Source organism: Phyllobates terribilis, unplaced genomic scaffold (assembly GCF_046119375.1).
Source record: "Phyllobates terribilis strain yellow unplaced genomic scaffold, ASM4611937v1 Scaffold_3__8_contigs__length_932513732, whole genome shotgun sequence".
Classification (NCBI taxonomy): domain Eukaryota; kingdom Metazoa; phylum Chordata; class Amphibia; order Anura; family Dendrobatidae; genus Phyllobates; species Phyllobates terribilis.
Window position 1 is genome coordinate 839,852,811 of NW_027362763.1, and position 24,814 is coordinate 839,877,624.

The following is a 24,814-nucleotide window of genomic DNA, read 5'->3' on the forward strand; positions in this document are numbered from 1 at the left end:
GGCCAACTATATTCTATAGCCAAGGGAGTTATCAGCAGATGTAGTAATATGCCTCCAATGCCTATCCTAAGACAATCCCTTTAAAATATGTAGAAGTAGAATAAACATGACTGGTTGAGAGCGAGCAGGACTCCACCCATGAGGGCTTCACATCCATAGCAGAAGGGAGAAAGAGATGGCAGGCAGTTATATGTGCATTCGAGTGTATAACACACACTTGTACTATATGTATGAAAAAATCAGTTTATTCTTTTAGAAGTAGATGAAAGAGAATTTTTTTTTTCTTAAATCACAAATAAGAACACAGATCAGTTTTATCCCATCATAAAAAGGCTGTGTAGCAATTAATGAATTACATAAACACAGATGACTAAGTCATTAATCACACTTTGTCTCTCCATCTGCCTGATTAACCAACGCTTTTATTTATTTACCTTCTCGGAGGAACACTTAATCTGTTCTATGCACTCGACACATCAACAACGTCCAAATTAATAATATGCTGAGAAAGAGGAATTAGGTGAAGGACAGCAAAGTAATGCAAGAGAGATTTGGTAAGTACTGACATTGGACAAGTGTTACTTGTGTAGAGACAGGAATAACATATTCGACATGGGTTTTTAATAGAGTTGAGCAAAGAGATTTGCAGGACCCTGGTCCAGCGGGTGTTGTCGGTAGTCCATGGCTGCAGGAACATTATTCTGAAAACTTTCTCCTACTTGCAGGCGTCCCTGATGCCTTTTTTGTTTAGTAAGTCCGGCACAATGCTTAACTACAATTCTTTGTAACAATGTAGTTTAGATTTTCCATACTTGCGAAGAGACAAAGTAAATGGTGAACACTGGAGTTAAAAATAATATTCAAGCGGATCCGACACCAGATTTAACAACACAAACAGCATGCATTACTACATAACTCTCTTAGGACTGATAGAGGTGTTGCATTTACTTTAAAATGCATATCAGAACAACAATATAATAATTTTATGAAAGTTTAAGTCAATCTCCAACCACTTATATTGAATCACAGCTCCTCAGTGTCCCTCCTCCTTGATGAGATCTCACACTGATCAGCACAAGATGCAGCTGTAATTCAGGCTGGACATGCAGAGAATGAACATACTTGGAATCAAGAGCGTTTGAATTCTATAGCTGGACACAAAATGTTTATCTAAATAATGCGATTATATAGCCATTCTGACCAGGATTATCAATTAATATACAATGTTTTTATCAGGTCTTGAAAATTTATGTATACAATTTGTATTGTAAAATCTAGTTACAGATCATCTCTAAAGGAAAACTGTCAGGTCGGATAACGCTATTAACCAGCAGATATAGGGTTAATCTGCAAGTTATTAGCATTGTGAAGGTGCCTGGCCACTGTACTAAAGGTGCAGCACCCCAGAAAAAATGTATTTATTTTTCCCAGGAACCGCCAGCTTCCAGTCAAGTAGGCAAGCTGTTGTGGCTACTGTCACCTCTCAGTACACAGTCAGCGGTGATTGTAAGCACGCACCGGTGCTGACTGACAGCCGACTCAGCAGTGCATCAGTGCAGAGCCGTCAATCAAAGTCTCCGGGCGTGTTTTCAGCCATCGTACGTAAATGGTAGAGTGAGTGATGACTAAAGCCACGTTGACACACCTGTAAGAAAATGAACTTTACTTTTCCAGGGTGCTGCCAGCTTACAGTCATACAGGCATGTACAGTCACCGCTAACAGCACGTAGAGCGGCGTCAGTAAGCATGTCCCGTCACTGACTGACAGCCAGCTCCGCAGTGTATCCTTGCAGAGCGAGCAATTTTGTGAGCGGTGACTAGAATTGCTCCGGGCATGTCTGCATGACTGGAAGATGGCGATCTGCAGAATAAAGCTCATTTTCTCCCGGGTGCCACATTTTCAGTAAAGCGACCAGGCACCTTCATAATGCTATTAACCTGCAGATTAAGGCCACGTTCACACAATCAGTATCTGATCAGTATTTTACATGAGTATTTGTAAGACAAAATCAGGAGTGCAGCAATCATAGGAAAAGTATAACAGAAACAAGTGCATCATTTGTGCATTTTTCACCCACTCCTGGTTTTGGCTTACAAATATTGAGGTAAAATACTGACCAAATACTGAACGTGTGAACGTGGCCTAATAGACACTCAGACTTTCAGGTCAGATAACACTATCTCCAGTAGGCGCACACGCCCTAAAATGATGCACGGCAGAGAGCACGTTCGCTCTGTTGGCACCATTATAGTCTATGGCCCCATTGGCGCATACTCCCAAATCCCGTTTTGCAAGAGGTTCGGACACAAGCCCCGATGGGGGCCAACGAACCGGTGCCTGAACGCAATGTGAAAGCACCCTAATCCTCATGGGGTCCAGCACCGAGTCGGCCTGAGTTGAAGGCAAGAGCTGCTGAGCTCCATTACTGGCTGCAGCGCTGTCGAGATGACGTCAACACTGCAGACAACAAATAACAAAGGAGCAGTGGAAACTCATCGCTGGACCGGGGGAGGGTGAGTAGAGCTTTTCTTTAATAAACTCATTTGGGAAACGGGTTTTCCGAAACCAGAAAACCAGATTTCACACTCTTCATCATGTTAAATAAGCAGTGGAACCACAGCTCAGTCACCATTTCTAGAAGCTTACTAGCTTACATTACACTTGATTCCCCTCCAATCAGGCTGCAAAAAAAAAAGAAAAAGAACTGCTGACTGATTGAATCAGTGCTTAGCCAGCAGTAACACAGCTTGTAATTCCCAGTTTTGCCAGCAACTTTTGGGGGAGAATCAGGAGGCCTCCTTACAAAATAGATGATTAATCAGTATGGGAGAATTTAGGCTCTAAACTTTCCTCAACAAGAGCTAATGAGAGAGACAAACTTTTGGGGGCATAGTAGGGTTGATGAATCACCACCCAATGGAAATATGTGGTCATCTGAAAATATCTGGAATTAGAGAGTGTAGGTAAGCAAGCAAATTAAAGGGATAAATGGTGTCTTATATACTTATAATCACAATGTAAGCCATACCTGTAAAGGGAATTGAAAACTGGCCAACTACCAAGGCATCCATTATTTTGACCCCCTGACAGTTATTCCTCACGTATATTACTATGTATTCTGCATGTAAAGATTATTTATTTTTATATTTCCATTCACGTGTAGGCAAATATTATAGTATTATAGCCGCACAGGTTTCTTTATTGGTTAATATAACAAAAAGGACGCAGGTGTCTCACCAAGATGACTTTTCAAATCTATTTTATAGGAAGGAACAATATTGAATTTTATTTAAAACTGATTCTTTTATAATAACTCATGTTTCTAGTATAATAATATCCGCAATCATAATTACCTTGTCACAACATCATTTATTTCCATTAATATTGTAATTATGGTGGGTAAAGTAATTCTACTTAAGGGGTACACATAATTTTTATATAGTAAATATTAACCCACAATTGAATCTACTGAACTACTCAAAGAAAAGAAATCCGTGCACACATTTCATTTTGTTGGTTTTGAAGTTGCAACACATTTGGGTAATTGCTCGATTATCCACTACGTCAATACATTATCCATGATTTGCCGGTTTCTGAGCCGGGAATGGCAGAGATGTATGCGATATGCATATTCACGGGCACAAGCCATCTAGAGGGCGCAGCCTTGCTCCATTCAAGTTTAGGGCTCTTTCACACGTCAGTATCTCTGGTACAAGTGGTGACAGTTTCCACACGTACCGGAGACACTGACACGCGCAGACCCATTCAAATGAATGGGTCTGTGCACACCTCAGTGTGTTTTGACGGACCGAGTGCTCCATACGGAGACAAGTCAGTTTTTTTTGCACACACACGGTCCGCAAAACGTACCACACGGATGACATCCGTGTGTCATCCATGTGACACGAACCGGCGCCTGGGAATCAGAGCTACAGTAAGCGCTGTCCCCAGCACTGGTGCTGAAAACTGCCCTCATCATGCTTCCCTGCCGACTCAGCGATCAGCACCAGCAAGGACTATGATGAGGGTAGTATTGTCTGCTCCCGCAGTGTCCCTGTGTAAAAATAAGAATAAAATAACAAAATCCATATACTCACCTCTCCTAGGCGTCCCCTACTGTATCCATGCGACCGCTGCTGCCAAGGAGCCGGGGAGAATGAGCCGCACAGGAGCTGCAGCTCAGTGACTTACAGGACACCGCTCCTGAGCTGCAGCTCCAGAGCGGTTCATTCTCCCAGGCAGCCCGGTACTTTTTTGGGTAATTTTTGCAGTTGATTCATTTTGCTTTCGGAGGAATGTCCCTCACCTGGTATCTTTGACGCACCCCTGGGCCTGCTGTGTCGCGCAGCGTCTCGCGCACGGGGGCTTACCCGGAACCGGATCAGATGAGGGTTGTAGTCTCCGAGTGGCGGGGACCCGGTCCGTGCCCAGGGAGTCAAACTCAGTGTGTGGCAGTCTTGATAGATGTTATTTGTGTGTCGACTACGCCACCCGTTGATTTGCAGCTATGGAGCTGCCGCTGCAGGGCAGACCGCTGAGGCCGGTGTAGAACTGTGCAGCGTGATAGTATAACCCCCAACGGGAGGGGTATGGCCTCAGGGCAGCCGACGTGGAAGATGGGGGTAGCAGGAACCACTCAGAGACGGTGCGGTGTAATTCAGGGTCTTTACTGGTAACGATAGACCCTCCCGGAGTACTTGCTAGCGAACGGGGCCTGGTCAGTCCTTGAGCAGATGGGATCTCCCCTGGCCAGGCAGAGTTGTAGGCCTCCCAAACTGACTGTACTCTTCTGGCTACCTTGCTAGAAGCGGATATAAGTAGCCCACGTCCCTGAGTGTACCGTGTGGTGCTCACCCGTATGGCCGGTGACTCGGGGCCTTCTAATGGCTTCCGCTCCACGATGGCGGTGCTGATCCCACGCGTGTGACCGTGCCTTCGGGTTTCTGGGCCTGAGGACCTGAAATCCCCTGCCGGTCGGCTTCTGCTGCTGGGTAAGAGTTAGTCCCCACAGCCTCGGACGCCGGGTCCGGTAAGAAAGCTTCTCAGTCAGGGCGAGCTCTGCAGCTGCCAGCCCCTGACTCGTAGTAGTATTGCTCCCACTGAGCTTCTGCTGTTTCTTCCTATGACTGTTTCTCGTCTCTACTTCTTCTCTACTCCTCACCCTGCCTCAGCCCCGGGTTTATATAGGGGAAGTTCTTCCCCTCCCAAGACTGGGCAGGAGGTGTGGCATGCACAGGATCCCTGACCAAAGGACCTCCCACCTGCTCTCAGACATAACATTACATTACTGTGGGAAACCAGACCCCTGGGGTGCCACATTCCCCCCTAGTGAAATTTAGTACTCCGGGACTAAACATATCTTAGAAAAACATAACAAGATATAACAACAATAATAGTACAATAAGAAGAAACACATAAAGGTGGTCACGGCATGTCCGTAACCGGGTGTAGTCTTTGAAGAAAAGCAAGGTGTCCATTTCACCAAAACAGGGAGACGTAACCAGGTAGGGGTTTGTCCTGCCCCGAGTCCTTAACAGTCTTTAGTCCGTCCTGGGTTACGCTCCAACTATGTACAAAGGATTCCCGGTAAATCCACCAAGGACTCCTACAAATAACTAGAAACACAAAATTATACACAAGCAACAATACACAGGTAAACATAAATAAAACAATTTATACACTTCAAATCCTCCAACGTGCGGGTAACTGGCCTCTAGTGGCCCTAGTGGACCTACGGAGCTGACTGTCTAGCCCTGAACTACAGGGTGTAGGAGCTGTCAAGGGTAAACTGGGCAGCTGTCTACCGGCTCTTTGGCTCACTAGGGATATGGCAGGCTCACTGCAAGCAGAGGGTTGATCCTCCTGGTCTGCGGGTGTGGGGTCTTCTGCCTCCTGGACCGGCTGTTCTTCCAGCTCTACCTGTTGCTCCGTAGGTGCTTGGGATGCTGGTTGGAGGAAGGTGAGTACGGGTACCACAACTGCACCATTGACTTGAGTCCAAGACCGAGGGAAGTCCCCGAGCACAGTACTAACCATATCTTCCCTTTCCTCTACGGGTCGATGGTCTTCTGGTTCCTCTTCAGGGTTCCTCAGTTGTTCGGGACACTTCTTCAGGTGGTCCCGGGATACAATGGCTGTGGTTTCCCCTCCGTCTTTACTGATGGTACAAACCTTCGGGTTCTCGTGGCTTGAGGGCAGTACGGTGTACGGGTCCTTCTCCCACTGGTCGTCCAACTTGTGGAGCCGTCTCTTCCTCTTCAAGACCTGCTCTCCGGGTACCAGGGGAACAGCGGGAGCATACTGGTTGTAAGTTTTCTCTTGTCTTTCCCTAGCCTGACAGAGACTTCGCTCCACGCTCTCCTGTACTCTCCGGTACTGCTGCTGCCTCTCTGTGTCCCAGTCTGCTTCTGGTGAAGTGTCCTCAGGTGTCAGGACTCCCATTTCCAGGTCAACAGGTAACTTACCAGGTCTTGCCCTCATTAGGTAAGCCGGGGTACAGTTGGTGGAACCTACCGGGATGTGGTTGTATAGGTCCACCAGATCGGGCAGCTTCTCAGGCCACAGACTGCGTTCTTCCAGGGGCAACGTTTTCAGAAGATCCATTACCACCTGGTTCATTTTCTCACAAAGTCCATTAGTTTGCGGATGATAGGGTGTCGTCCTTATCTTCCGGCAGCCATACAGAGTGCAGAATTCTTGGAAGACCTCCGCTTCAAAGGCAGGTCCCTGGTCTGTCAACACTTGGTCCGGGTACCCGTGTGGACGGCAGAAATGCTGCTGGAAGGCTCTCGCTGCTGTCCGAGCTGTTAAGTCCTTGACGGGGACGACAACCAAGAACCGGGAGTAATGATCCACGATGGTTAACGCGTAGACGTAGCCATTTCTGCTTGGGGTCAGTTTTACATGATCCAAGGCTACCAGTTCCAACGGTTGCCGGGTGACGATGGACTGCAGGGGAGTCTTCTGGCTGGCACGGTCCTTCCTTCTCAGGTTGCACGGGCCACAGTCTCTGCACCACTTCTCAATGGTTCCCCTCATGCCTACCCAGTGGAATCGCTCGCGCAGCAGGAACTCCAGCTTCTTCCACCCGAAGTGTCCAGCTCCGTCGTGGTATGCCTCCATCACCATGGCTGCGTCTCTTCGTGGCACCACTACTTGCCAGAGTAGTTCATGCGTCCGGGAGTTAACCATTCTGCGGCACAACTTCCCCTTGTAAAGGAACAGTCGACTCTTCTCTGCCCATAGTTGTTTGGCTTCCTCCGGAGCGTCTGGTTCAAGGCAAGCCTCCGGGCGAGTCAGCATCTCCTTCACCAGTCGGACGGCAGGGTCGCTGTCTTGCGTTTCCGCCCAGTTGTAGTGAGGTAAGGGGTTCAACGTAGCAGCCTGCTTACTCCTTACCCGGTGGGAATACTGGATAGTCCCATGACGGTGGAACGCAGGGAGTTCAACTTCTTCTAGTCCCTCCGGATCTTCTCCTTCGTCCGGCAGGTTGGGCATCCTGGACAGGGCGTCCGCGTTGGTATTGGAGCGTCCGGCCCGGTATTTGATTGTGAACTCGTAGTTGGACAGACGGGCCATCCACCTCTGTTCCAGGGCACCGAGTCTTGCCGTGTCCAGGTGTGTCAACGGGTTGTTATCCGTGTACACGGTGAACCGGGAAGAAGCGAGGTAATGTTTAAAGCGCTCGGTGACTGCCCATACTACGGCCAGGAACTCCAGCTTAAATGAGCTGTAATTCTCGGGGTTCCTTTCGGTGGGTCGCAGCTTTCGGCTGGCGTAGGCGATTACTCGTTCCTTCCCCTGCTGGATCTGGGACAGTACGGCTCCTAGCCCGATGTTACTGGCGTCGGTGTAGAGGATAAAGGGCTGGCTATAATCCGGGTACGCCAGGATTTCGTCCCCCGTGAGGGCCATCTTCAGCTGGCGGAAGGACTCTTCTTCTAACTTCTCCCATTTGAAGGGCGGTTTCTGGTTCTTGGCCTTCCGGGACTGGCCTATCAGGAGGTCCTGCATAGGTGCTGCCTTTTTGGTGAAACCGGGAATAAACCTTCGGTAGTAGCCTACCAACCCGAGGAACTGCCGCACTTCTTTTACGCTGGAGGGGCTTGGCCATTCCTTAATTGCGGTGATCTTATCAGGGTCGGGAGCCACTCCGTCAGCGCTCACCACGTGTCCCAGGTACTGCACCTTTGGTTTCAGGAGGTGACACTTGGAGGGTTTCACCTTTAGGCCGTAACTCGCCAGAGCTTCGAACACTTCCGCCAGGTGTTTCAGGTGGTCCTCATACGTCTTGGAATATACGATGACATCGTCCAGGTACAACAGGACCGTCTCGAAGTTTCTGTGGCCCAGACAACACTCCATTAGTCGTTGGAAGGTTCCTGGTGCGTTGCAGAGTCCGAACGGCATGCAGGTGAACTCGCTAAGTCCCATCGGGGTGGTGAATGCAGTCTTCTCCCGGTCCGCCTCTGCTACAGGAACCTGCCAGTACCCGCTAGTGAGATCCAAGGTAGAGAAGAAGTTAGCAGATCTTAAAGCAGCCAATGACTCCTCTATCCTTGGTAAGGGGTACGCATCCTTGTGTGTGATACGGTTGATTTTCCGGTAATCTACACACATCCTCATGGTGTTGTCTTTTTTTCTGACTAAGACTAGTGGAGCTGCCCAGGGGCTACAGCTATCCCTGATCACCCCAGCCTCCTTCATGTCTCTAAGCATCCCCTTGGCGTGTTGGTAGTGTGCAGGGGGTACGGGTCGATACCTCTCTTTTATGGGAGGATGGTCTCCCGTGGGGATGTGGTGTTCTACCCCCTTGACTCGCCCGAAGTCTAACGGGTGTTTACTAAACACTCTCTCGTACTCTTGAACCACCCGATAGACTCCCTGTTTCTGATGTGAGGGAGTGGAGTCAGTACCCAAATGTAGTTGCTGACACCAATCCTCCATTGTTTTCTTAGAGCCGTTACCTTCCTCCGGGTGAGATGGAGGCAAGGGTTCTACAGATTGTATAGCATTTTGGTTAATGGTATATAATTTGGCTAGCGTGGCATACCGGGGCAGGTACACTTCCCTCTTCCCGATATTGATTATGCGAACGGGCACCCTCCCATGGCGTACATTAACCACCCCCCGTGCTGTCAAGATGGTGGGCCTACTGTCTGAGTAAACTGGTTCTACCATTGCCTGGTAATCTCTACCTCTCAGACCAATAGCTGCCCGGCACCAAATCATCATTTCACTTTTTGGGGGCATGGCAATAGGAAAAGGGTCACACATTCTTACGCTACCAATCTCACCGCCGGAGAGTTCCACCTGTTGCCGTCGCATCAGTGCCCGGATCTCTTTCTGGAGCACCCGCTGCTCGCTGGAGCTGGCGTTCTTGGCAACCTGTTGTAAAAGGAAAATCACCTCTGCAAGACAATTTTCAATTACATTAGTTCCTAGCGTTATCTTTGGGTGACTCTCGTGTTTGTCAATGTCTACAATAATCAGTCCCTGTGCTGCTAGTTCGACTCTACCAATTTTAATGGTCGCCTCTTTAAATCCGATCTGTGGCACGGGCTGACCATTGCTGGCGATGATACTCAAGTCGTCGTCAGGGTAGCGGGTTATATCCGAGTCATTCCAGTACTGCTTGAAGAGCATGTACGGGATTGGTGGTGACCTGTGACCCGGTGTCCAGTAGGGCACTCATAGGGATGCCATCCAGTACCACAGGCAAGACTGGACGTCCTCCGACATATTTGTCGCGCCAGTTCGATGGGCCTGGTGATCTTTTTCCTGGGGGTTGGCCCTCTACCCCCAGGTTGTGCCAGTTTAAAGGACAGTACCTTGCCATATGTCCGGGTTGATTGCAGCGGCGGCAGATGGGTCGTCCGTCCTCGTTGTACCGGTCACTGGGTCTTCCTCTGGCCGGTGGGGTCCTCCTTGGTCGACGCCACGGGATGTTCTCCGGTCCGGATGCCAGCTGGATCTTCCCTGGAGTGGAAGCCTGTAAAGACTGCACAGTTCGGGTTAACGCAGCAACGCTTTTAGCTAGCTCTTGGACCTGATGGTGCAGGTCTGGAGCCGGGTCATTGTTCAAAGCCTGCGCATCAGCCCCTACAGGCCCTGCCGACAAGGGCGCCGCCTCCTGGTGGTAAGTGATAGCTGGGCGCCTGTGGGTCACAACGCCATCCGGTGCCGGTTCTCGGAGCACCCGGATGGCTCTGTCCTTGAACTGTGCAAATCCCAGATGAGGGTCCTGTAGGGCCATTGCCCGCAACTGGGTTCGGTGGGCATTGCAATATAAACCCTCTATAAATTGTTCAGTCAACAGCCTGTCCTCGTCTCCCACGCCGTCAGGGTCGGTCTGCTTAACGGCTCTCAGGGCCTCTTGTAGGTTCAGGGCATAGTCCCTTATACTCTCATGGGCCCGCTGTTTGCACCCGTAGAATCTAAGCTTGATCTCGGCTGAGGTGCGGGTATCAAAGGTGTCCCTCAGCCGGGTTAGTATCCCTGCGACAGTCCTCCCCCCAGGTGGCCAGGACTTTACCTCCCTTCGGGCTGCTCCGGTTAATTGGGCCACCAGGATGCTCACTTTTTGCTCTTCTGTGAGGGGGTACACCTGGAAGAGGCTATCCAGCCTTTCTCTAAAGTCCTGCAGGGTATGTGACTCCCCTGAGTACTGGGGTAGCCAGGCTGCCCCCGGGATATAGGGCATGGTGAAAGGCATGACCGCGACAGCGGTGGCGCTGGCGGGGGTTGAAGCGGTGAAGCTCTCCTCCGTATCCGACATCCTTCTCCCCCCTAGTGGACCGTGGCCTACCTTGCGATGATCCTCTTCCGTAGGCCGCGGCTCCGCAGTGGATCGTCAGGGTTGAGGACCTTCCGTCGCGCTCCGGTGACGTCGGCGTCTGCTGGGCTCCTTCCAGGACCTTACGCAACGTCCGGACGTGAGGCGGGGCTTCAGTTCTCGCGGGCTTTTCGGAGTCCACGCCCCTCTTCTTCCCGCGCGGCGTCCTCAAGATGGCGTCCAACGGCGGGAAAACTCCACGGATGGCGGGAAGAAGGCTGAAGATGGCGCCGGATGGCGGGAATCTACACAGATGGCGGGAAGAAGGCTGAAAATGGCGCCGGATGGCGGGAATCTTCACCGATGGCGGGAAAACTTCACGGATGGTAAGTTTTAAAAGTCTCTTTTTCAGGCACGCAGTAACCGGTGGTTGCGGGCACGAAATCCTGCCGACTACGCCAAAGGTTGACGCGCCCCTGGGCCTGCTATGTCGCGCAGCGTCTCGCGCACGGGGGCTTACCCGGAACCGGATCAGATGAGGGTTGTAGTCTCCGAGTGGCGGGGACCCGGTCCGTGCCCAGGGAGTCAAACTCAGTGTGTGGCAGTCTTGATAGATGTTATTTGTGTGTCGACTACGCCACCCGTTGATTTGCAGCTATGGAGCTGCCGCTGCAGGGCAGACCGCTGAGGCCGGTGTAGAACTGTGCAGCGTGATAGTATAACCCCCAACGGGAGGGGTATGGCCTCAGGGCAGCCGACGTGGAAGATGGGGGTAGCAGGAACCACTCAGAGACGGTGCGGTGTAATTCAGGGTCTTTACTGGTAACAACGATAGACCCTCCCGGAGTACTTGCTAGCGAACGGGGCCTGGTCAGTCCTTGAGCAGATGGGATCTCCCCTGGCCAGGCAGAGTTGTAGGCCTCCCAAACTGACTGTACTCTTCTGGCTACCTTGCTAGAAGCGGATATAAGTAGCCCACGTCCCTGAGTGTACCGTGTGGTGCTCACCCGTATGGCCGGTGACTCGGGGCCTTCTAATGGCTTCCGCTCCACGATGGCGGTGCTGGTCCCACGCGTGTGACCGTGCCTTCGGGTTTCTGGGCCTGAGGACCTGAAATCCCCTGCCGGTCGGCTTCTGCTGCTGGGTAAGAGTTAGTCCCCACAGCCTCGGACGCCGGGTCCGGTAAGAAAGCTTCTCAGTCAGGGCGAGCTCTGCAGCTGCCAGCCCCTGACTCGTAGTAGTATTGCTCCCACTGAGCTTCTGCTGTTTCTTCCTATGACTGTTTCTCGTCTCTACTTCTTCTCTACTCCTCACCCTGCCTCAGCCCCGGGTTTATATAGGGGAAGTTCTTCCCCTCCCAAGACTGGGCAGGAGGTGTGGCATGCACAGGATCCCTGACCAAAGGACCTCCCACCTGCTCTCAGACATAACATTACATTACTGTGGGAAACCAGACCCCTGGGGTGCCACATCTTCACCCTCAATGTCACTGCAGAGTCAATAACCACATGGCAATCCTGCAGCTACAGAAGCAAGTAACCAGCTGTGAAAGTCGTATGGGCTCCTCACAGAGGGGGCAGAGATGGTTTATCATCATCTCTGCCTTGTTGATACACTAGGCTGAATTAGTGCTTGGTATAAATCCACATACACACACACACACACACTCATTTATACAGTTGTGCTCAAAAGTTTACATACCCCGGCAGAATTTTTCCTTTCTCGGCCTTGTTTCAGTGAATATATAAATGATAACAAAAAAACTTTTTCTCCACTCATGATTATTGGTTGGGTGAAGCCATTTATTGTCAAACTACTGTTTTCTCTTTTTAAATCTTAATGACAACCAACAACATCCAAATGACCCTGATCAAAAGTTCACATACCCCAGTTCTTAATACCGTGTATTGCCCCCTCTAACATCAATAACAGCTTGAAGTCTTTTGTGGTAGTTGTGGATGAGGTTCTTTAATTTATCAGATGGTAAAGCTGCCCATTCTTCTTGGCAAAAAGCCTCCAGTTCCTGTAAATTCCTGGGCTGTCTAGCATGAACTGCACGCTTGAGATCTCCCCAGAGTGGCTCAATGATATTGAGGTCAGGAGACTGAGATGGCCACTCCAGAACCTTCACTTTGTTCTGCTGTAGCCAATGACCGGTCGACTTGGCCTTGTGTTTTGGATCGTTGCCATGTTGGAACGTCAAAGTACGTCCCATGCGCAGCTTCCAGGCTGATGAGTGCAAATTTGCCTCCAGTATTTGCTGATAATGTGCTGCATTCATCTTTCCTTCAACTTTTACCAAGTCTCCTGTGCCTTTGTAGCTCACACATCCCCAAAACATCAGCGATCCACCTCTGTGCTTTACTGCAGGATTGGTGTTCCTTTCATCATAGGCCTTGTTGACCTCTCTCCAAATGTAAAGTTTATGGTTGTGGCCAAAAAGTTCAATTTTGGTCTCATCACTCCAAATTACCTTGTTCCAGAAGTTTTGAGGCTCGTCTCTGTGCTGTTTAGTGTATTTTGCATTTATTTATTTATTTTACTCACTTATATAGCGCCATTAATTCCACAGTGCTTTACAGACATTATCGGTACTGTCCCCACTCGGGCTTACAATCTAGATTCCCTATCAGTATGTCTCTGGAGTGTGGGAGGAAACAGGAGAACCCGGAGGAAACCCACGCAAACACGGGGAGAACATACAAACTTCTTGCAGATGTTGTCCTTGGTGGGATTTGAACCCAGGACCCCAGCGCTGCAAGGCTGCAGTGCTAACCACTGAGCCACCCTATGTATTGTAGGCGAGATACTTTGTGGCATTTGCGCAGTAATAGCTTTCTTCTGGCGAATCGACCATGCAGCCCATTTTTCTTCAAGTGCCTCCTTATTGTGCATCTTGAAACAGCCACACCGCTAGTTTTCAGAGAGTCCTGAATTTCAGCTGATGTTATTTGTGGGTTTTTCTTTGCATCCCGAACAATTTTACTGGCAGTTGCGGCTGAAATTTTTGTTGGTCTACCTGACTGTGGTTTGGTTTTTACAGAGCCCCTGATTTTCCATTTGTTAATCACAGTTTGAATGCTGCTGACTGGCATTATCAATTCCTTGGATATTTTTAGTATCCCTTTCCTGTTTTATACAGTTCAATTACCTTTTCCCGTAGATCCGTTGACAATTCTTTTGCTTTCCCTATGACTCTAAATCCAGAAACGTCAGTGGCTGGATGAAAGATGAAAGAGTCTGTCTGGATCCCAGAAACTCACTCAGCTTTTACACACACACACTGATTACAAGCAAACAGGTCACAGGTGAGGATGTTACCTTTAGTAGCCATTCAGATCCAATTGTGTCAAATTCTGTGCATGTTATCAGGCCAAAACCACCAGGGTATGTGAACTTTTGATCAGGGTCATTTGGATGTTTTTGGTTGTCATTAAGATTTAAAAAGAGAAAACACGTAGTTGGCCAGTAAATGACTTCACCCAACCAATAACCATGATTGGAGAAAAAGTTTTTTGTTATCATTCATATTTTCTAAAACAAGGCCAACAAAGGAAAAATTCTGCCGAGGTATGTAAAGTGAGTACAACTGTACATATACATACATACAGACACATACTGTAATTAAAAATAAAGGAAGAGAATCTTTAGAGTTCTTAAAACCTCATTAAAAAATGTGCCTGTTCATGAATGGGGGAAAATGTATACACGGTGTTCCAAATTATTATGCAAATAATATTTTCTCCGATTTTCCCAAATTACCTATATGAATTGCAGTCATTGTAATTTTCCAGTCAAATAACTATTAGAGTACAATTGAAAGGTTTTTGTACAAACAGCCTATGATAACAGTATATTTTTAAAAAAATAAAAAACTCAAACTGCACTCAAAATGCATGTTCCAAATTATTATGCACAGCAGAGTTTTCAACCTTTTCATTTTAATAAAGAACAAAAAAATGGTCATTTTTGAAATTATAAGCATTAGCAGGTTATTACAAACTGAAATCAAACAGTTTTCAACTCATAACTTTATTCTAGGTGATGTTACATTTGCACATAGGACCCCTTGTTCGAAAGGAGCTTCTGAACTCTCTCGTCCATTGAATTTGTCAGGTTTTGGATGGTTTCTGCTTCAATTGTTTTGCATGAGGACAGAATACCCTCCCAGAGCTGTTGCTTAGATGTGAACTGCCTCCCGCCATCATAGACACTTCTTTTGATGATTCTCCAGAGGTTCTCAATGGGGTTGAGGTCAGGGGAGCATGGGTGCCACACCATAAGTTTGTCCCCTTTTATGCCCATAGCAGCCAGAGATGCAGATGTGTTATGTGCAGCATGAGAAGGGGCATTATCATGCATGAAATGATCTCGATGGTCCAGATGGATGGAGTGGAGGATGGCTGGTTGATGGACACCCCATGCAAACACGGCTACGGCGCTAACATGGAGGAGGTGGAGTAATGTTTTGGGCTGGAATAATGGGGAGAGAGATTGTAGGCCCTTTTAGGATCCCTGAAGGGGTAAAGATGAACTCCATAATGTATGTTGAGTTTCTCAAACAGCACTTCCTTCCATGGTTCAAGAAGAAGAACCGTGCATTCCGCAGCAAGATCATTTTCATGCATGATAATGCCCCGTCTCATGCTGCACATAACACATCTGCATCTCTGGCTGATATGGGCATAAAAGGGAACAAACTTATGGTGTGACCCTCATGCTCCCCTGACCTCAAACCCATTGAGAACCTCTGGAGCATCATCAAAAGGAGTGTCTATGATGGCGGGAGGCAGTTCACATCTAAGCAACAGCTCTGGGAGGGTATTCTGTCCTCATGCAAAACAATTGAAGCAGAAACCATCCAAAACCTGACAAATTCAATGGACGAGAGAGTTCAGAAGCTCTTTTCGAACAAGGGGTCCTATGTGCAAATGCAACATCACCTAGAATAAAGTTATGAGTTGAAAACTGTTTGATTTCAGTTTGTAATAACCTGCTAATGCTTATAATTTCAAAATTGACAATTTTTTTTGTTCTTTATTAAAATGAAAAGGTTGAAAACACTGCTGTGCATAATAATTTGGAACATGCATTTTGAGTGCAGTTTGAGTTTTTATTTTTTTTAAAAATATACTGTTATCATAGGCAGTTTGTACAAAAACCTTTCAATTGTACTCTAATAGTTATTTGACTGGAAAATTACAATGACTGCAATTCATATAGGTAATTTGGGAAAATATGAGAAAATATTATTTGAATAATAATTTGGAACACAGTGTAGAATTGGTATAAAATGTCTATGGAAAGATAAAAAAAAAAATTACCTGGTGTTTATCGTCAGGGCATGCCTGCATATTACTACAATTTTGATGTTGTCTTAAATGCTAAGAGGAGATTAAGCTCATGAACGCCATGAACGTATCAAGCATCAGTGCCATGAAAAGTGTTCTTCTTCAGGCCGTAGAATATATCATGTTGATGCATATCATACAGATTGTGGATCAAATGTGTGATGATGAGAAAGCCATTATTTTTTCATTCCTTGTTATTACGGATTTTGAGCATACTTACTCAATAACTGATTCAAGATGGATGACTAATAACACCATGGGAACCCAAGATAAGTCTACAGCACTCACTATGAAGCATGTAGAGCATACTATAAATCAATAATAAATGATATTTAAAAATAAAGCTAAAAGAATCCTCAGATGATCTCCTGGCACATTCAGCCTCTCTTGATGGCCAGAGGGAGATTATTACTATAACAATCTAATTTTGGCAGAGCCACCATCAAGGGATTTAACATCAGCTACAAGAAATTAAATATCTACATTATATTGTCTTCTGTGTTTATCCACAAAAGAACAAATGTTCTGAGGATGAGCAATCCTAAAATATGAGAAAAACATGATACACCACACTAATGGGACCAGATCACATAATTGTAAGATTGCACATTTAGTAAAATATTAAAGTGTACTTCTAATTATAAGAAAGAAACAATTACTTCTGCACTGTATGAGCAATTAGCATTTTTCTAAATAAATTACATAGAAGATTATGTCACAGACCAGCCATGGTCCATACTCAGGCTGCCCACAAATATTCGCTAGAAGACCGAATGCCCTACGGGTTCCCCAAGTTCCTGTATCTAGTAGATGAACTAGTGATGGACAATGTAATGTGATTCTCACAAAGATGTCTCCAGTAAGTGAAAAAGGAGCCTACAAGACAAAGCAGGGAGTTAAAAAATGTTTGGCTTAGAATTCGTGGGATTTGGGGTTCTTACTGATTAGGATATGCACAGGTTAACGTCTTAACAGTCCTACATTCAAAAATACTATACAATAAAAAGCAGACAGTGTTCCGCAGCCAGAGGCTACAAAATTACTTCTTGGTCTCAGGCCCGCTGTATGTGGCTCCACAGCTGTTGGCATTGGCAGTTGTGATACTATTGTGACACTAAGAAGGTCATACCATTACAAGAACTTTACAATGGGGTCAAAACAATATCACTAACAGTTTACACTTGGATAAAGAAACATCTCCTGGTCATAACTCTTCCCGTTTAATGTTTAGTGTGACTAAGCACCATCTGTTGATTAGAAATGTGGCTCACGACCTACAAAAGGTTGGGGACCTCTTCACCGAGACAGTGCCCTGGCCTGCTAAAAGACAAAGGAACCTCAGTCAATGTTCACTTAATCTCAGTATAAATTTAAGAAGGGTTTCTCCTTCCCTAGGAGAGAGGACAATTTCACGATTCTATAATGGTGTTGGTTCAGGACTTGGTGGCTTAGTAGTATAGGACAGGACAGTGGCTTAGTAGTATAGTGGCCAGTAGTACAATGTCAAAACAGCGGCTGATATCAACCATTGTGGTTTCCATGCACCCGCCCTTAGATGACGGCTACTTATTTCTCAGTTTTCGGCATAATTACAATGGATATAAAAAGTCGTACACACCCATGTAAAAATGCCAGGTTTTTGACATGTAATAAGATCAATCCAAGCAGAATTATTTCAGAACTTTTTCCATCTTTAGGTCACCTATACATACAAATACATTGAGAAACAAACTGAAATTTTTACAGGTAGAAATAGAAAAATAAAGAACTAAAATCATGTGGTTGAATAAATATGCAAACCCTAAAACTAATATTTTGCTCTAGTACCTTTTGAATTTATAGCATTAATACATCTGGGTAGGAGTCTATCATCATGACATATGTAAAATTGGCACTCTTTGCCCCCTATTCCTTGTAGTAGTGTCAGATTGCGAGGACATATCCTGTGTACAGTGTCCTCTTCAGGTCAACCCACAGATTTTCAATTGGATTCAGGTTTGGGCTTTAGCTGGGCCATTCCAAAACTTTACCTTCTTCTGGCAAAGCCATTCTTTGGTTAATTTGGAGGTATGCTTAAAAGGGGTTGTCCCACGAACAAAGTACATTTTAATTAATAGATCTTGGAATAAAAATAATTTCCACAATTGGATGTGTTAAAAAAATCATCATGTGCTGAGATAATCTAATAAATGTGCCCCTGCTGTGTACTGTGTAATGGTTGTGTTTTACCATGCAGGAACATGGTTTGATCATACCACAGCTCCTTGGCAGGGGAGGAAGCAAAAGAGTATTCACACATTACAGCATAGGAACACAGCTGATTCTTTTTGTGAGGCAAAATATTTCACTGCGTGTTTTTACCCGAAAGAATCATTAGTGATCCCGTGCTGTCCTGTCTGTATCCTCTCCTTTGCTTCCTCACCTGGCCAGGAGATGTGGTATGATCAGACCATGCTCCTGCACGGTCAGACACAGCCATTGCACAGTAACTAGCAGGGGCACATTTATAAGATTATCTCAGCACAATAACATTTTTTTTTAACACATCCAATTGTGGAAATTATTCAAAGATCTATTTATTAAAATGTTGATTAGAATTAATGTTGTTCATGGTAAAACCCCTTTATTGTTCTTGTAGTGATGAAAGATGAAATTCCTCACCTTTTTAGAGGAGACCTGAAAATGAAAATTGACAGAAATTTGAAACTGTTCATAATGTCCTCCATTTTGACTAAAGCCCATGTTCCAGCTGCCAAAAATAGTGCCAAAGCCCAAAGCTTCCTCCACCATGCTTCACTGTGGGTATGATGTTATTTTGGTGAAAATCAGCAAAGGCTTTGCACCAAACATACTTTTTGGAATTATGGTCAAAACATTCAACCTTGGTCACATCAGACCCTACCTCACAGGCCAGCCATATGAAGAATCATGAGATTGTTTTCACATGCAGCACACAACGGGTACTTGCTAGAAATTCCTGCAGCTTCTTTAATGTTGCTGTAGGTCTCTTTGCAGCACCACGGGACCATTTTCTGTTTTTTCATCAAGTTTTTAAGGATGTCCAGTTCTAGGTAATGTCACTAGTGTGCCAAATTTAAGCCACTTCTTGAAGACTTCTTCATAATGTTCCATGTTATAGCTAATGTCTTAGAAATTTCTTTGTACTCTTCTCCTGATAACTTTCAACAATGAGATCCCTATGCTGTTTTTTCTACTTATTTATTCATCTTTTATTTTACAGACTTAGCCCCGCACATGGTTTCAAAAGACCTTTGGGGGTCAACTGAACATATGAATACGTAACAATGTATTAACATTATTTTTATTGCATATTTCCACTGTAACTGGGGCCAGTATATTAGCACCAGCTATATGAAATTCAGCCTCCTAACTGCACAGCAAAGCTGACTGGGTCTCTTAGGACCCAGCTTACTCTCTACACCCAGTGATCAAATTATCACAGAGTCCTGAGGAAGATAGTGCTTCCTAATTTATATACACAATGCTTGTTCAGCATTGTGTATATAGGATGGCAAACAGGAAAATAAATCATATTAAAGAGGTTGTCCACTACTATTTAAAATGCCCCCAATGTATTTAAACTGTAGAAAGAAGATTTTTTGTAGTTACTTTGCGTTGTCTTTATTGCCTGTGAGCGGCGCTATCGCTGACTGCTTACAGTCATCACGTGACCACAAGCTGCAGCCTCCTCTAGCATCTGCATATCTCACATCAAGTCAGGTTAGACCCAATGACACGCTCCCAGCTGATTGATGAGCTGTGGGTGAGGTTTCCCCGCATGTCACAGCCCAACATCCACAGTGCGCTTTCCCTCTCCTGCATTCATTGGATGCTGGGCTGTGACGCACAGGGAAACCTCACCCACAGCTCACCATCCACCGCGTCACTGAGTCACGCCTGACTTGACATCAGCGGATGTCAGAGCCGGCTTCAGCAGGGAGTCAAGTGATGCCTGTGAGCGGTCAGCGATAGCGCCGCTCACAGGCAATAAAGACAACGCAAAATAATTAGAAAAAATCTTCTCTCCACAGTTTAAATACATTGGGGGCATTTTTAAATAGTAGTGGAAACTTCTTTAACCTACTCTGTGAGGAGTCTGGCTGTATCTGACAGCCGTCTCCCCACCCTCACAAAAGTGACCTATTATTTAACTCAACTTTTATTTTAAATTTTTCAATTTCATTTTTTGTTAGTACTTCATATTTTCCACGTCACTATGCACATCAAAAATAAATCGTGCCATTTTCACACTGGCCACTAAAGCCTAAAATTAGGCCAACACTTTCTGTTCTGTAAAAATCACGTCTTATCAGTCATTTCAGTATCACTGGTATACTGGGAGGTAACACCTCGATTATAAAGCTGGAGAAAGATAACACAGGATCTGCCACTGACACATCCCACCTCCTCCATCTCCCTGCACAGATCACAGTTGACTGTCTGAATTAGACATCAAATAGTTGTGTTCTGCCTAAACATTAAAGTGCCAGCTGTAAATTGCTGTAAAGTGGATCATCTTGCTTTATTGTCGATTAGAGATCATTATGGACAGTTTATCTGGCCATGAAAAACGAGATTACTCACTTAGTTCAGTGGGTGTCTGATCATTAGGATAATCTAAATTGCCTAAATTGGTGAGTATTAGATTTACATGCAAAATGCCACAGCAATGACTACAGCTCACAGGTTCACACTCCATCTTTGCCACACTTCAGTTACTCTGACGGACTTTCCATCTGAAGCCCTGAAAAATGGGATTCAGACATAACCTCTGGCAAAACCAATGAGTTTAATAAAGCAGAATATATCACTACCCTCCTTTTCGGCATCGTCCACCTTTTGGGGGTGGGCACAAAAACGTGGTTGACTGTGCTTTTGTGCCCACCTCACAAAGGTAGACACTGCCGAAAAGGAGGTCAGACGGAGAAAAAACGGCGCAGTCAGCCCAGGATGCATCATTAAACTCAATAGCCCCAAACTCTGTTTTCAGGGCTTCAGAGGGAACCGCCAGCAAGCCACTAACGTGGCAAAAATGCAATATGAACATAGCCTAAGACTGTATATTATTGCATATATCACAATAGAAGGATTGTTATGAACCTGAGAATAAAGAACAATATAAAAAAGTGTAGAGTACTTCTGTTCAAAATCAAACCCATGGTCCTAATACTGCATGGCAAGAAAGACCAGATATTGGCATTGTGTATCTGAAATTTTAAATTAAAGAGGTTATCCACTACTTTTACATTGATGCCCTATCCGTAGGGCATCAGTGTCTGATCGGCACGCCTGCCGATCAGCTGCTATCTGTGTTGGGGGCGGCAGCCACATCCCGGAAGTACATACTTGCAGAGCTTGGCCTTCACTTGTAGTGGCCGCTGTGGGGTACTGCACACCGGCCAACTATTGAATTGAATAGGAGGCAGATATGCAGTAACAAGCCACAGCCACTACAAGTAGACAGCCAGCTCCGCAAGTACTTCCGGCCGACGGCCACAGCCGCCACCGATAACCCATGATCGGCAGGGGTGTTGGGTGTTGGGTGTCGGAAGTAGTGGACAACTTCTTTAAGCTTATGAACTACTCTGACATCACAAAAACTACACTACATGCTCAGAATAAGAACAGATTGCAAGCGGGACAGGTCTCTTCATAATAACCTCAGGGTCCTATATCAAAAATGACAAAGAAATAATAAGACAGCCAAGCTTATGTCACAACTTTAAAGCAAACATCTAAGCTGTCCACTCTTCATTCATTGACAACATTGAAAATATAACTATAACAAAATATCCCGTCCCTTGCCCAAGATGTATCACACATCATAAAAACTGTAAAGCATGATGGCTTCAAATTTACTGTGTCCCTTCAGTTAGTACATATCAGTCATACTTGTTCTATGCTTGAAATATTGGGTCCAGTTTAAAAAAAAAAAAAAAAAAGAAATACAGCATATTAAAAGGTAAATGCCAATGCATTTCAATGGAAAAAAAATTGAGCATATTTTTATGCTGGTAACAAAAAGTAAGCCACAAATGGCACTATTGTCAGAATACAAATTTTCTTTATACAATTTACATTTAGATGGAGCTAAATTGGGGACTTTTGACAACTATGGGTCTTGCTATCTCATAAAAAAAAAATTATTGCAAAATGAAAATTGTACTTGACAGCCATCTTAAAGAGTTTGCACTGTGGGGTCAAAAGATACAAATTATCTCAGCGAGGAGAGCATTTTTCCTTCAGATTACAGTAGTTTCTGGTATAAGGACTAAACTGATCTGTAAAACGTATTGAGCCGCTAAAGAATCCTACAAGATTTCGTAGCTTAGAAACCACCAGTACTGTGAATGCAGTTGTAGATGACAGTAGACTATAATAAAGGCTCTACTAAGCATCAAACAATGGTAGGTAAAGCTAAATATCTGCAAAGTATTAGGTATAAACTGAAACATTACGCTCAAATGTGAACACATGATGTAATTTGAGAAGAGTATAAAGATTCAGAGCACCTTGGACGGGCATGCAAATCGGTAGCGAGTGGTAACCGGACTACGAGCTTCCTTGGCTGGCACTCAAATGCTGGCATCTTGGGCTCCCTTGGAGCTTACAAAGTTATGATGTAATAACAATGTAGTTTGTTTTTTATTTTTTTTTTCTGTTGAACAATTCAAAAGCTATATCTGATTTTCATTAGTTGATAATCAGTAAATTAAAAATTGAAAATTACTTTGGTCACTTTCAAGTTATTTCGGTGACCTTTATGGATTTTTCTTACTTTAACAGAAGGGGAACAACAACTTTGTCCATGAATCATGGGAACCTTCTAAATGCCATAAGAACCCAAAGGATGTTGGCCCTCTAGTGCCGGCCGAAGAAGCTCACAAGACCCTGGTCTGGCTGCAGAGTACCAACCATAGACGTCGGACTAGGTTCCTGCAAAACTTTTTGCACATCTCTAGTTATCTTTTTACCTATGTTTCCTTCTATCAATGTAATCCTTTTACAATGTATTGCACCGGTGATTAAAGGGGTTCCTCAGAATTAGAAAAGCATGGTTGGGCTCTCTTAAAAAAATGCTATTCATGTTCATGGGCCGGGTCTGGTATTGCAACTTCACTGAAGAGAATGAGGCTGGGCAGAAAGACCAAGCAGGTCCTGTGGACAGGCCTGGTGCAGTTTTGAAAGACAGAAGCCATATTTTTTTCTATACTTGGACCACTTTTTTAATAACAATACATCCAAATCATGTGTGGTCTATAGTATTTTAAATGAATAAACCAGATCTGCTTTTATTTTAGAATTGTATTTGATTTTTTTCTTTAGATGATTAAGGGTATGGGGGATCTTTCCTGAGCTGGTGTTAAAAGCATTTAGAGATACAGTAGCGACCAAAGGTTTTTCATTTTTTTTTTAAAGGTGTGATTTCTTCTGTTTGGATGTTGTGATGCCATTTTACTAGTGATTTTAGTAAACCGGAAGCAAATGGTTGTCAACTATAAAGGACGAAAATTGTGTTTGACATTGTTTTATTCCTTTATGTATTAGTTGTCAACATTTGCTGGGCCAAATGTTTTGCATATTTTCAAATTTTACCTATATTTTTTTTTTGTGTGTGTGCTTTTAGGTTAAACCACGTCAAACAAAGCCAAATTTATCACCAGATGTCAGGATGCTTATTATTCTGAGAGTGAAGTCAGACAAAAGCCAAAAAGAGGTAGCTAGGGAATTCACCTGTTCTCAGAGTCAAGTGTCACGTATATTAAAGAAGGAAAAATAAGGTTATGGAACAGCTGACCTAGAAGTGGACAACCACAGAAAACTTCCTCCAGAATTGATCACTTTATTAAGAAAAAGTCAGTATCTGATGTCCTAAAAGTCCTGTACAGATTTCACACGAAAAGAACAAAGAATATGGGGTCAAAGTGAGTCGTCAAACTGTGGTGCGACGGCTAAGAGTAGAAGGGTTGAATGCACGAGTTCCAGTCAAGAAGCCTTTCATCTCTGCAAAAAAATGGAAGGTTCGACTTGAGTTTGGAAAAGAACGCAGCCAATGAAAAGAGACAGATCTAAAGTGTTGTGGTCGGATGAATCCAAGTTCAATCTGTTTGGTAGTGATGGCAAGTACTATACAGTAAGTATTTAGTCAGCCACCAATTGTGCAAGTTCTCCCACTTAAAAAGATGAGAGAGGCCTGTAATTGACATCATAGGTAGACCTCAACTACGAGAAACAAAATTAAAAAGCAAATCCTGAAAATCACATTGTCTGATTTGGAAACAAAATTTTTTCAAATTTTGGTGGAAAATAAGTATTTAGTCAATTACAAACCAGCAAGATTTCTTGCTCTCACAGAGCTGTAACTTCTTCTTTCAGAGGCTTTTCTGTCCTCCACTCATTACCTGTGTAGCGCCGGCGTCCCTGCCCTCTGCTAGGCAGGGACGCTGTTCCCCTCACCCCTCTGCTCCGAGCCCGGTCCTCCTCCCGCTCTGCTGGCAGCGCGCGCTCCTTCCTGGCCACTGTGCTTAGGGTGCGCGCGCGCGCGCTCCCTCCCTCTTAAAGGGGCCGTGCGCGCCGTCCTAAGGAGTCCCCGGCCAATGGCCGGAGGACTTCACCATATATAAGGCACCTCCTCCAAAATGGAGGTGCCCGAGCAATGTTGTTGTA

At 45.3% G+C, this 24,814-nt stretch overlaps 1 protein-coding gene and 1 long non-coding RNA gene across 2 annotated transcripts in view; one reads left to right on the plus strand and one right to left on the minus strand.

Annotated features, from left to right (window-relative positions):
* Positions 1-24,814, minus strand: part of DTD1 (D-aminoacyl-tRNA deacylase 1) — a 151,743-nt gene that overhangs the window by 75,730 nt on the left and 51,199 nt on the right. The window lies entirely within an intron of this gene.
* On the plus strand, positions 417-23,442 carry LOC141258360 (uncharacterized). The gene is made up of 2 exons (XR_012318303.1): positions 417-554; positions 22,934-23,442. It is a non-coding gene; the product is annotated as an uncharacterized lncRNA (long non-coding RNA).